Source organism: Plecotus auritus (assembly GCF_963455305.1).
Source record: "Plecotus auritus genome assembly, chromosome: 9".
NCBI lineage: Eukaryota > Metazoa > Chordata > Mammalia > Chiroptera > Vespertilionidae > Plecotus > Plecotus auritus.
Genome location: NC_137783.1, coordinates 83,744,233 through 83,756,204, shown reverse-complemented (window position 1 = coordinate 83,756,204; position 11,972 = coordinate 83,744,233).

Here is an 11,972-nt window from a genome sequence, read left to right as displayed (position 1 = left end):
CCACCACCCTCAAAAGGGGCAGCGGTGAAATCCCATCTCTTCAGGCCTTCACAGTGGCATATTGTGAGGTTTGCTGGAGAGATGACCCCATGTTGACTCTAAACTCCTGGCCCACACATATGAAAAGGAAGATTTGCTGACATTATGGAGGTATTTCACACCTCTCTGGGCCGGGTTCCCCTGCTCACTTCACCCTGGTTTCTAATTATATTTTTATGCAGATTGTCTGGCCTTATGTGACACATGTTAATAACTATTGCAAAAGAGCTAAAAGGAACACTGGTGTTTGCTCAAAATTTTTATTCTCATCCTCAAGAATTAAGCCCCAAGCTATTTCATCAATGCCTGTTGCTTTAATAAATATTTCACATTCCTCTTTTAATGTGTGATCATCTTGCAAGTTTGTTGTTATACATCACATTTCATCCAATGAGACCTAGGAGTCATAAATTTGGAGTTGGATAATTACCAGTTGACTCACAGACTTTTATTTACTTAAATGCAAAATGCTTCTCATACTTTTCAAACAAATCCCTCATAAAATTTATGCTTCCTCTTGATGTGAAATTTCTTTTACTAAATAGAGTGGCCAGTGCTACTGAAAATGATTACGAGTCTTCAGTAAAGAAGGGACCACAAAATTCCCTGGTGCCTGCCCTGTCCTGAGGCAACACAAGTTAGCGCTCCCCTTGTCTCTTGATGAAAAGGAGGAGGGTACCACTCTCCTACACACTTGGATGATAGTCGGGTTCAAACCCTGCTGGGAACCTTTGGGAAAGCCTGGGTCTTAGATCTCACAAGAGCAGAACAAGGATAACGATACCTACCTCTCATAAGGCTGTTGATAGAATTGACCATCGCTTGGGCATCCCCTATGGCTTAGTGGTCTAGTGCTCTAGCTGTGAAGTCAGAAAGATTCGATTCAAATCCTGACGCTAGGACTTACTAATTAGGTGACCTTGGGCAAGTCATGCAAGCTCTCAGCCTTAACTTCATCTCTAAAATGGGACTGCTAACAGGGCTTACTTCATAGGGTTGCTGCAGAAATATGAGATACAAATATGTGTAAATGCCAATGCATGTGTAAATGCCAAGTATGTGGGGCCCTTGTATGTGGGAGCTCATTTCCCTTTCGCTTAGTTCATGTTCTACTGGACCCCACTATCTGTCTCAACTTTATCTTATTCCTGGTTTTCCAGGACCTGGATTTTCAAGCATTCCATCCATGTGTCAGAACTAGAGTCCCAATAGCCAACTTGGACACCAGGTTTTCTACAGCCCCAAGGGCCTGATCCAGTGGGAAAGCCCCTTCAACGCTCACAGTCCAGGGAGGAAGCTGGAGAGAAAGCTCAGTAGCCCCACCCGATTCTTTGCCACAGTCAGTCTTGACAGGTGTGAAAGCCCATGAGGGCCCTTGCTTCTAGCCCTGCATCCTCCAGCACAGCCGCTCTTTGTCTCTCAGCTCCTAGCAAGTGCCTTCTTTGCACCCAGACCTCATGCAAGTGCCAGGACAACCCACTACATGGAGTGGCTGCTCCAGGATCACACAGCTAGTTAGAGTCAGTGCGGACTAGAAGCCAGGGCCTGACTCGGCAACCTGGCTCTAGAGTATGTGCTACTCTTCTCTGACCCCTAGGATAGAGGTGGATGTTGAAGGAGGGGTGGAGATTATATATAAGTATATATATATATGTATATATCCTTTTTCAAATATTTTTTATTGATTTAGAGAGGAAAAAAGAGGGAGAGATAGAAACATAAATGATGAAACAAAATCATCGATGGGCTGCCTCCGGCATGCCCCCCACTGGGGATCGAGCCCGAAATCCAGGCATGTTCCCTGACCGGAAATCGAACTGTGACCACCTGGTTCATAGGTTGATGCTCAACCACTGAGCCACACAGGCTGGGCAATATCCTTTTTTATGTTACATTCATCAGACATTTCCCTAGTACTAGATCCTAATTACATCTTACTATCACCATGAGGTTGTTGTTATTATTCTTACTTTACAATTGAAGACAGCAAAGTTCAGAGAAGTTAAGTGACTTGTCCAAAGTCACACAGGCTGGTAGGTAATTGAGCTAGAATTATAAGTCAGGCCTGAGTGTACCAAAAACTGGCTTTTCGCCACTCAGAAACTCTCTCAAATCCAGGAATGTAGTCATGCTGGAAAACACAGGCTGCTGCCAGAGAACTTAGTTTCAATAGAATTTGGTCATTGCAATGATTCCTGAGAGCTTCCTGCAATCTGGAAAGGAATAGTCAGAGATGGGGTGAATAAAGAAACCCCCATCTTTGGAAGCTCAGAGCAGACTGGTTTGGGTCAGGTGAGAGGCAGAGAGCAGAGGTGTGTGGATCATGGTCTGGGGAGTCTGACTAGAGCTCTGAGAGTGAGGCATCATGGGGGTCTCACAGGAGGGAGCCCAGAGACCCATGATATGGACCACCTGAGATCCACATGGGCACCAAAGTGGGTGGTGAAAAGCCAGTTTTTGGTATACCCAGGCCTGAATTATGATTCTGGCTCAATTATCTATCTTTGGGCAAGTCACTTAACTTCTCTGAACTTTGGTGTCTTCAACTGTAAAGTAAGAATAATAACAAAAACCTCATGGTGATATTAATATGTAATTAGGATCTAGATGTAATTAGGATCAGCGCTTGGTCTGGTGGTATCTCCTCTCCCTTCATTAACCAGCCTATGAGATCTTATAAATAGTAGTTGACTAATAGAAGGAAGTCAAGCCATCAAAAATTACTTGCAAGGTTTTGTTGGTATGGAGTGTCAATAACTGTACTGAGCATCCTATCTAATAAAAGAGTAATATGCAAATTGACCATACCTCTGCTACACCCACAAGCCACTCTCACCAGCCAATCAGGAGCGACTATGCAAATTAACCCAACCAAGATGGCTCCGGCCACATAGTGAGCAGGAGGCTTGGGTTTCCCCAATGATGGAGGAAGAAGCCAAGCTTCCTGCATACCCTGGCCAGCCCAGGCCTCCACTCAAGGCTACAAAGTTTCATTTATAGAAGATAAATAAATCCCAACAAAAATGGCAGCAGCTACAGAGCTGGAGAGAGCAGGAGGCTTGAGTTGCCCTCAGCAATGGAGGAAGCCAAGCTTCCCGCATACCCTGGCCAGCCCAGGCCTCCACTCAAGGCTACAAAGTTTCAATTATAGAAGATAAATAAATCCCAGATACCAGGGCCTCCGCTTGGGTTGCCGGGGGGCCCCACGCCCCAAGGGAACTCCCACACTGATCTGGGACACCCTTCAGGGCAAACCAGCTGGCCCCCACCCATACACCAGGCCTTTATCCTATCTAATAAAAAAGTAATATGCAAATTGACCATCACTCCCACACACAAGATGGCTGCCCCCATGTGGTCAAAGATGGCTGCCCCCATGTGGACACAAGATGGCTGCCAGGGAGGGCAGTTGGGAGAGACCAGGCCTGCAAGGGAGGGCAGTTGGGGGCAATCAAGCCTGCAGGAGAGGGCAGTTAGGGGTGACCAGGCTGGCAGAGGAGGGAAGTTGTGGGCAACCGGGCCTGCAGGGAAGGGCAGTTGGGGGGGACTCAGGCCTGCAGGGGAAAGCAGTTGGGGGAGACCAGGCCTGTAGGGGAGGGCAGTTAGGGGCAATCAGGCTGGCAGGGGAGCAGTTAGGCATCAATCAGGCTGGCAGGGGCATGGTTAGGGGGTGATCAGGCTGGCAGGCAGAAGCGGTTAGGGGCAATCAGGAAGGCAGGCAGGCGAGCAGTTGGGAGCCAGCAGTCCTGCATTGTGAGATTGGGCCTAAACAGGCAGTCGGACATCCCTCGAGGGGTCCCAGATTGGAGAGGGTGCAGGCTGAGCTAAGGAACACTCCCCCCATGCACGAATTTTGTGCACCGGGCCTCTAGTATTTTATAAGCATTTATTTAAGCAAGTGACAACTCTATGGGTAGGCATCAATGTCCCCAATTTGTCTCTGAGGAAACAGGCTTAGAGAAGCTAAGAAACTTGTTAATAAGCAGCAGAAGGAGCCCACCTTCTCTCCCCTACACTACATAGTATGGGCAAAGTATTCATCTACGTTCCTCTGTTAGTTGTTGACATGTCACCAGTCTGTGTTACATTTCTCCTTGGAAAAAAAGTTTGCTTTTGCATTAGGGAAAATGATCCCAATTCCAGTTCTCTTCCTTCTTTCCTTTATAGGGCTCTCTCTTTTGCCTGCCCGTCAGGTCTCAGGCCTGTGGCACTATGCCCTGCTACCTGCCTGCATGCACGCATGCACGCGCTGAGCTTCATCTCCTGTCCAAACACACGAGCCTCTGTCTGGCCCCTCAGTTGATAGATTGGCCTTTTTGCTGGAGTTGTACCAAGAATTCCTCCATCCCCTTTGCCAGAATGCATGTTTCTAATTATGTGAAACGCTTCGAGAGCAGTTAACTTCTTTTTGAATTGGTTAAATAAAAACGCGGTGTTTGGGAAGGCACCACTCTTGCTGCATGAGCGAGTCCCAGCAGAGTGAAGCGAGGGCAGCCCAGCCAACAGCCCACGCTGGAGCCCCTCCAAGCCCAGCGGCTTCGCACACTGCAGATTTCCTTTTTTATGCCCAATTTTCTCCCATTTGTGAGACAGGGTGCCTGATGTGGAGAAATAGGTCTCTGTGGTTAGAATGTTTGGGTTAAGCAGCTGAAGGCAGGAGCGTGGATGTGCCCCACACACATGCCTTTGCTTTTCCAAGGCAACCTGGAAGTTGGATTCTGGACTGGAAGTGCAAGGACGTGCAGACCTCAATGTCAGGTCACCTGGTAAAGGTTTTAAAGTAGGGCGACACGCTCCATCCCCCTCAGCTACCCAGAGTCCTGGCCCTTCTTCCCACTGTGAAGGGTGCCTCCTCCAAGCCTTTAGCTGCATATGCTCAGAAATCCATCTCCTTCCTCCTTTTCTCTCTGCTGCCTTTCCCCATCCCACCTCTCCCCACTCATGCACACACATTGGCATAGAGATTTCCACAAACACCAAAGCAAGAAGCACGGAGGGCTTGAGGAGCCAGAGTGATGTCTTCTATCCTTTTGCTGTCCCACAGATTGATTTCTTCCAGCCAGTGGCCTCGTCAGCTCCAGGCATACTTCAGTTTCATGTAGGCTGAGGGCCAAAGTGTCGGTGCCAAATCCACAGTAGAGTTAATTCTGGATCACCCTCCCTCCCATTGATGGTTTCCCGCTGAGCAAATCTTTCATACCATTGCTAACAGACTCGAACTCCATCCCTCACTCCCTCCCTCACTCAGCCAGTTGCCGCTGAAATGGGGAACACCCACCATGTAAATGCTCATGCAAGGGGGAGAGGGCAGAGGTGGTGGTTGGGAAAGGCTTCAACAAGCCTCTGATGATTGTACCATGTCTTAAAATATACTTCAGGATCTTGTTTCAAGACTTTAAGTTGCCTTTGAGTGGGTGTTTGTGGAGTGGGTAGAATAGCACCCAGGCAGCGGTGTGAGAAAGGCGCTAAGCAAGGATGAAATCCACAGCCTACTCTAGGAACAGTAGAATAGTGTGGAGCTCATTCAAGCCAGATTGTAGGATATGAGTGCTGTGCAGGTCAAAGGTGAGGCTGCAGAGAAAGGCAGGGGCCCTTCATCAAGGTCCCTGTCCGAAATGGCAAGATCTAACTCAATCTTATAGACTAAAGGAGTCACTGAGGAATTTTAATCAGGAGAGAGATGCATTTTCCAAAGATCATTATGGAAGTATATGGAGGCATACACAATTGGAAGCAGAGAAAGCCTTGTAGTGATAGTCCAGGAAAGAGATAAGGACCATCAGAAGCAAGGCAGGAGCAGCGTGCATGGAAAAGGGAAGATCAATCAAGAAGAGATATTTAACATGCAGGATGTACAAGGCATTGTGAATGTATCAGAGTTTTAGAGGTGGGCACAGGTGTTCCAGCTCAGAAACTGAGTGGTTAATGGCTCCATTAATTCACAGAGATAGGAAATGGTAGAGGAGAAAAGGTTTGGGAGAGCCCATGATGAGTTAAGTTATGAACATTTAGAGTTGGTGCCTGTAGGACATGCCAGTGGAAATGTCCAGTTGGCAATTGGCTTTCTCTGTCTGAAGTTCAGAAGAAGGGTCTGAGCCAAGTGGAGTTCCATGTATTGGCCCCTGGATCTCAAAATTCTAATGTGATGGTTTGTCCATTGCTAACCGCAACTTCAATCTGCCCTAGTTCCCAGTCCATTGGAATGGTTTTGTTAGTGTAGGTTGCTAGATATTAATAAAGAAAGTGAGCAGAGGGAATCAGACATTATTAAGTATAATAAATTAGGGAGCTGAATTGGATACCAAGCCTGCTTCACTAGGAAGTTGCAGCCTTCATAGGCTCCCAGATGATCCCAGCATTGCCCCACTGAGGGGATTAACACCTCTCTATCCCCCATGTAGGGAGGAAGGACCAGCTTTCTAATCTGCCCAGAGTAAAACCAGTCCATTTGCCCAGACTATGTGTGTGTTGGCTGGGGGCGGGGATGGGGGGGCGGGGAGGAAGAATAAAAAATAAAGGGGAAATTTCTCTGCTGGGCATGCCAAGATGGTGCAAGGGAAGGTGCTTCTACTATGAGGCATGTGCAGTAGGAACTAAGATAGTGGCCATAAGGGGCGGAGCTTAGCCTGGGAAAAATATCAGATTGGATAAGGAACACAGAACTCTAGAAGATCTAGGAAGTGAATTGGTTTGGGGGTGGACCAAAACCAGCCCCAGAAAGATTGGGAAGTTGATTTGTTAGTTTGAAAAGGTGCCTGGTCCTTCCCAACCCAGAGGTGATATAACCCAAGCTTAACAAAGCATTCTCATTCTCTCTCTCTCTCTCTGTCTCTGTCTCTCTGTCTCTCTCTCTCTCTCTCTCTCTCTCTCTCTCTCTCACACACACACACACACACACACACACACACACACACACACACAAGCATGCCTGCACCCAGTAACATACTTTCACCTCATTTGTTCCTTTGCCCCATTCTTTTCCCACATTCTCATTCCATGGCAGCCATGTGGCCGTAGCAGCTGCCTGGGACCCACACAGGCAGCCTCCATGTGGGCCTGGGCACAGCGCCAGCCAAAGTGCAGCTGGGAACAGAAGTTAACATAACTGGATGAGGACAGAGACCAAACTGCACTGAACCCATTTCTGGGCTGGATTTTTTCTACAGTGGGACTGACAGAGATGAGACCCCAGGAACCTGGGGGCAGCCTTTCATTTCTATCCAGATAAATCTTACCACGACTCAACCTCCCAAGTGTGGGTCCCTGGAAATGCTCTTCTGGTGACTCTGTGAAAGGAGCCCATTTCTACTGGCAACAGCTTGCAGAACCATGTGGACAATATGGCCTTCAATGCCTAGAAATCAGACTTGTGTGTAACTTTCCAACCCCTACCCACTTGCCCCATGCCAGTTATTTGCCATGTAACAGGAGAAAACATCTATTAAACTCGTGGGTGTCTCTATCATTGAATGGTGAGATTTTATGCAACCATAGCAAATCTGGAATGAGAGAGCTGTGGGTTTTTTATGATGGTGGTGTTTGGAGGGAACCTTCTGACACTGTACATTATACAACCTGAAGCAGAGAGAAAATTATGTGCAAAGCTCAGGAGACTAGAAAGAAATTAGCACATCTGGGAACTGCAAATAGATATGTGTGGGGAAGTGGAACATGAAAGATAGATAGGAATCAAATAGTGCAAGGTCTTATAAATTATGTTAAAGTGTTTGGAGTCAATAAGTGACATAATAAAAATTTAAACTTTACAAAGATTATTCTATCTGCAAGACTGGGATATATTTGTAGGGAGAGGGGAGCAATCCTAAAAGCTAGGAGACCAGGTAAGAAGAAGCCATTTGATAATTCAGGCAAGAGATGATGGTGGTCTTACCTACAGTGGTAACTGTGAGGTCAGACACAAATGGAAGGAGTTGAGAGCTTTTAAGGAAGTGGCAACTGAAGTATTTGAGTAGTGAAGTTCCTAAAGCTCTAGGTCATCACTCTCACCTGTGTTCTCCACCTACCCTTACCTGACAAGATGGGACCTTCAAGGCTAAGAACCAGGTTGACCTCTGGCTCTGAACCATGGTCATATGCATGACCAGTCCCTCTCTCAGATTCTGTGAGCCAGGAATTCTGGAGCAGTTTAGCTGGCACTTCAGCCTCAGAGACTCTCATGAGGTTGCAGTCAAGCTGTCAGTCACAGCTACTGTCAGCTTGCAGGCTTGAATATGACTGGAGAGTCTGCTTCTAAGGTGGCTCACCCACAAGCGGGTACCAGTTGTTTTGGGGGGGCCTCAGTTTCCTCCCATGTGAAGCTCTTCAGAGAGCTATTTGAGTGTCCTCACAACATGGCAACTGGCTTCCCGCAGAATGAGTAACCCAAGAAAACAAGGTGTAAGCCACACTCCCTTTATGAGCTAGTCTCAGAAGGCACACCCTGCAACTCACAGTATTACATGTCACACAGGTCAGCTCTGGTTCAGCATGGGAGGGGCCTACACCGGGGCTTAAATAGCCTAAGTGAGAAGCATGGAGGACCACCTGGAGACTGGCAAGTCTTCATGCAAGAAGCAAAGTCGGGTCTGTGGAACATCTCATTTCGCTACCTTAAATACAAAAGTGTCCTGTGGTCAAATAAGCTTGGGAAACACTGGATTAATAAGTTACATACTTTATCTCCTCAGAGCCATGGACAGTGACTCTCCAAGAGTAGAGTAATGTGACCTTCAGACCAATTTGGGAAGTAGGATCCTCCTTGTGCTTCTGGGAACTCTGGACAGAATATTTGTCTCCAGGTAGAGAGAGAAGAAGGAGATGATCATTTTACGGAGAAGAGCAAGAGAAAAATCCAGAAAAGAGTGGCAAGACACCAAACCATAAAAGTCAGGACTGGCCACCTTATGCCAAACTGCTGGGGGCAGGGTTCTGCACTGCGTGTTTTAGTTTTAATCACAGGTCCAGGGCATGCAGTCAAATCCAGATAGACAGTGGATGGCTTTATCCAGATACAACACAGAAAACCATTTTTTATCGTTCATTTTTCTCTCTGATAGCAAAGTAAGTTGCTGTCTGTAACATGAAACTTGCAAAAGTTGTAATCACATGCTTCTGTATCTCAGTGCAATTCACGGTAAATATCTTGGACTGTAATGGCCTTAGAGGAGTGATTTGTCACCTGGCTGCACAGTAAAACCACCTAGAAAAGCTTTAAAAACATAGTCATACCTGAGCTCCACTCCAGGTCAGGTAGGTCAGAGGCTTTGGGACTATGTGTAGCCAGATTTGAACACTGTTGTTCTTGTCCTCTCCCCCACCCCCCGCCCTCTCCAGACCCACCCTCCCTCTCCATACCCACACCCCGCCCCAAAATGGAAAACTATTTTTCCCTTTCACAGGACCTGGCACAACACCTGGTACGTATGCTCAGGCCATATCTGTGGATCTGAGTTAAAGGCATTTCTCAAGGAAACCATTGTCCTGATATCTCTCTGCTTTGGTCTAACACAGTGGTCGGCAAACTCATTAGTCAACAGAGTGGCAAACTGTAGCTCGCGAGCCTGCCGACCACTGGTCTAACAGAACCTGTGCCACACCGGCACGGCCAAGGGTGACCCTGAGTGGGGGTGGTGAAAGGCTTAGAAAAGACAGACAATAGAATGAAAGCTGGGTCTCGGTGGGACACTGCTTCTCTGAGAGACAGCGACAGCTCCCACAAGCCGTCTATTTTATAGCAGATGCCAGAGGCAAAGTAAGGGCATGGTCAAGATGTTTACAACATTCTCATGCGTTTCCATCCTACTCAATTAAATGCACCTGATCAAGCTTTGTTTACTTGCAGCCTATATCACTTAGGCACGTGGGACCATGTGTTTGGACCATAGGTTCAAGCTTACAACTACAGCCGTTGGCTATCATTGTGCTGGGGGGGCTCTGCCCTCCAAGCTGGGACTTGCATGTCAGTCCAAGGCTTGAACCTGTCCAAACACTGTAGCCGCTCCTCACAAGAACCCACTCCTACTGACAGTTTGAGACCCTGAGCAGATGAAGGGCATGATTCTTCTTGTGGCTTTTAACATTTGAGGCCACTGTGGATAAGTTTTTCCACAGTTCAAGCTGATACTCAACAAATCTTTCTGGGACTTTGAGAAATCATTTCCATAGCTCCTTTTAAAGTTTAAAAAAAACTCTTCTCGGGGCATGTGAAATCAGTGGGGACAAAAATTGCAAAGATGGCAGCACAGTCTCAAGTTATGTAACATGCATTTGTTATTTTTAAAGCAATGATCATCTCAAAAGATAATATGAGAAAATAGGGTGTTTTTTTTTTAATTTGGGGGATAAAATTGTTTTAAAAACAAGTCTAGGAGAGGACAAATGTTAGTTGGGAAGGCAGATTTTGGTCATTCAAAAACTTCCAAACCAGTGATTATCTATGGGCAGGGCAGATGGAGAATGCAGTTGTGAGGCATAGGCCTTCATACTCCTTGATTTGTGAACCATGTGCACATTGCACCCATTCAAAAATAAAATAAAAATAAACAGAATTTAATCAACTACACTACATATCCAGTGAAAAGTGGCACTATAAGATTAATGAATTGATTGCTTTGGCCTATTAGTATTTATTTTGCTTTTCAAGTTTAAAGTAATTAGAAGCTAATCTCTTCCACATTGCTGAGTTCACCAAGTCACAGATTTTATGCCTTTGTTTTTTTGAACTAAGTAGGTTGGTTTTTTGTTTTGTTTTTAAGCCCCGTTTTCTACCCTGGGCCTCTTTGCTGGCTTCCTGGGGCCCCGAATGCAGGACTCCAGGAGGCCTGGTGCCCAAGAGATGGGCCAGAGAGCCATGTAACGAGCCAGGAAAAATAGGAAAAAATTCAGAGTCAGATGGAAGAAACTTAGGATGGGCAAGGAAACACACAGACTGGAAAGGGACCAGGCAGGCATCTTCCTGACCAAATTGGCAGAACAATCTCTGAGGGAATCAGAGAAGCCCAGGAAAGTGGAGGACCATTGTTTGAAGGCGGCCATCATTAGCAGAGCACCAGCCAGCTTCTCACAGAGGAGCATGACTGCGGCCTCACGCTCAGGGCCTGTCTCTCACCTGCTTCTAAAAAGTCATATTTCTGCACCTGAGAATTAAGCCTTCCCTCCAGGGTGAATGGCAGAGAGGAGGCATGACCATGGACTGACCTTGGATGGCACCACACCACAGCTCCTGTGGCTGCTATCAGGCCCTGCTAGGAGCAGGAGGGAAGGACAAAGAAGCTAAAGGAACCTGTAGGGAAGGTATGTCTGAGTCAAGACCTGGGGAAAAGGTGGGCTGCTGCTGCAGCTTCCAGAGACCACCCTCGAAACAAAACTTTTGGCCTGAGTAGGCTCGTGGTCATGAGGAGATGGTGGCCGCTGTTTCACTCAGAAGATATAAACATATCGGAATGATGAGAGTAAACCTTGGAGACGTGGAATCCTACCCTCAGTGCACAAAGCAGTGGCTCTCAGTCCCCTCTCAGTGGCCTTCTTTCCCTCTTGAGGGCCCAGAGTGGTGGCTCTGTGGCTGCTGCCCCTGGGCACAGACTGGAGTGACAGAGGACAAGCTCTGGAGCCTGCCTGCCTGGATCCAAACCTGGGTGCCTCTGCTTGCCAACATGTGATCATGTCAGTCAGAGCTCCACAGTCGCCGGTGACAGGAACCCATTCTGGCCAACTTCAGCCCAAAGGGTCATGGTGAGGTAGTAGGGGCAGGAGCCAGGATGGCCCTGACTTCCATCCCATCCTGTCCCAGAGCTGCTGCTGAGAGAATCCACTCCCACAAATCCCAAAATGTACTTATCCTCGTGACACTGAATAAGCTAGTACCTTATCTTACCTCATTTGTAAAACGGGAATATCATCAGTACTTGCCACACAAGGTTGTTCTGGGATGCCAA